Genomic DNA, 2,620 nt, shown 5'->3' with positions numbered 1-2,620 from the left:
TCTCTGCAGCCCCGGGTTTCCATGCTTAGTCTCTGCTTTTCCCTTAGGAGAGTGAAGCATTCTCACGGAAAGACCTTGGAAATGGTAGCAAAGCAGGCCAAGAAAGATGAGAACTTGCCTGTACCATAGAGAAGTCACTTGGGAGATGGCGTAGATATCTTTTTACATGCTTGGGATCACTTTCTATATAAGACACTACTCTTTAATGTTATCTATCTGTAGCAATATTTTGTTTGTGTTTTAACAAATGAAGCTTGTTGAAGATCAGAGTGCAGAGCTAAATCATTGGAGGCCAGGGAGTGATGGCTCACACCTTTAATCCCAGGGCTTGGGAGGCGAAGTCAGAGGGATCTCTGTTAGTTCAAGGCCTTTCTGGGCTCCACAAGATTGAATCTGTCTCATTGAGAGTCCCCCATCAGTGCCTTGCCTTCTGGTGGATTGAACTCATGAATTCAAGTACCACCTGCTGCTGCTCTGACAAGGCCACCAGCATACAAGCTTTATAGTAGTGTTGGACCCTGGAGTCCAATCACCGAGGAGGAGTTGTCCCAAGAGACCACCTCTTACACCACAGCTGATATAAAAGCATGAGGATTTTATTAATTCTGTCATGACAGGGTCCTTCAGCATTAGAGGCCAGAAAGACCCCAGATAGCTGGTACAGGCTATGTTTAAAGGAAAAAGCCAAAGAAGCAAGGGGCGTGTCTGGGGGGGTTGTTCTTTGACTATTATGATTGGCTTATTTAAAAGGGCTATTACCAATAATTGGCTGGAGAATGGTTGCTAGGTAAAAGGAAACATCTGAGGGTCACTCTGACCCCTTTTCCAGGGGCTGAGTCAAATCAAGTCTCCGGGAGGCCTCCCACCTGGCACGTACATCAGGAACTGAATCAACATCTTAAAGGTTATCTTGCCCCAATTTCTGAAGAACATTCACAAAGACTCAGGGAAATGGAAAGTTCCCAACGTTTCAGTACATGCATGTGCAGCTGTTAGGTCCTTGGTTCCCAAGTCGGGGAGCATGGAAGTTGAGAGGGTTCAGAAATGGTTTCAGAATTGTCTTAAAGTTTTACAGTACCTCGCCTAGATTATTTTTTTAAAAATGTATTAATTTTGAAGTAATTTCATATTCTCTTAAGTGTTTCAAAGGCAGTATAAAGAGATGCCGACTGTCGAATACTCAGTTTCCCAAATACTTACATCTTCCTTTCTCCCATAGGTCTGTTCCTTTCTTTTTAAAAAATATACCAGTTGTTATTATTTCCAGAGAAATTTGGAGTTGTCTGCTCACTGGAATGGATAGCACCACAATGCTGGACTTCTTTGCACAGTCCCAGCCAGAAGCACCACTGCGCTGGAGCAGAGGTTCTCTGGAGTCAGGGTGCTTACCTGGGGAAGTGGGAACCTGGGACCAAAGCAGTATGCTAACAGGGCAGTGCTGTTCCTCTGGAATTCTCAACATCTTAGCTTGTGTGGGAGCAGCTGTGTCTACTACCTCCCATGAATCCTTACTCAGCCAGACATTGATAAATGGGCTAAGTCTTGTTCCTCAGGAGGAAAAAGCCTTCTGTGACTTTGGCCAATTTTGACTCTGAGTTCCATCCAACATTTCCTGACATTTCTCAAGACCAAGATGAGGGATGCGAAGACGTAAATCCCTGAGCTGAAACCTCTAGTCCTCACATATTGTCCAAGTAAAACATCAGCTCTACAACGGTTAGCCTAGTCGCCCAAGACAGCCTCAGCTTGCTCATTCCTTTTGAAAACATGTCAGTGCTCTTTGTTCTACCATGTGCGGTTGCCTGTACTTATTTCTTAACATAGTGTACATTTCTGGGGGGTGGAACTGAGCTCAGGACCTTCCTGTGATGTTTTAAAGAGTCTGTTCATCTGAACTTAATTCTTTTTTAAGGTTTATTTGTTTGTTACATTTACAGTGTTCTGCCTGCAGGCCAGAAGAAGGCACCAGATCTTACCACAGATGGTTGTGAGCCACCATATGGTTGCTGGGAATTGAACTCAGGACCTCTGGAAGAACAGCCGGTGCTCTTGACCACTGAGCCATCTCCCCAGCCCCTGAACTTAATTCTTTGTCTTTTTCTTGGAGGAGCCCTGGTCACTCATAGTTTCAGCTGGTACCTTCATGCAGCCATGGAGACATAGAGCTTGCTTGTCCTAGGGATTTTCTTTTAGACTCTATTAAAATTGTCCTCTAGATTCCACCCGAGTCCACTCCTAATTTCTTTAATTAGCAAGACTAAGATCCTCAATGTAATGGTTTAAGTAAAATGCGTCAGGTTCCGGATTGGCAACTGGCAGTGGGCAGCGGGTCCCAAGACCATGGCGGGCCATGAAGGCAGCAGGGTCCCAGGCAGGAAGCCATGTGGCAGGTGAGATGGATAGACACACCATGCAGAGAAAGTGAATATTTATTTAGTGGGTTATGGAAGGGAAGGGAAAAGGGGGGGGAAGGGGAGAAGAGCAAAGAGAGGTGCAGAGAGAGAGAAAGAAACAGTGGGGGGAAAGGGAAAAAGTGGGGAGAGGGGAGAGAGACAGAAGCTGTCTCAGAGAGAGAGAGAGAGAGAGAGAGAGAGAGAGAGAGAGAGAGAGAGAGAGAGAG

The sequence above is a fragment of the Microtus ochrogaster genome, linkage group LG2 (genome assembly GCF_000317375.1).
Source record: "Microtus ochrogaster isolate Prairie Vole_2 linkage group LG2, MicOch1.0, whole genome shotgun sequence".
NCBI lineage: Eukaryota > Metazoa > Chordata > Mammalia > Rodentia > Cricetidae > Microtus > Microtus ochrogaster.
Note: the sequence above shows the minus strand (reverse complement) of the source record.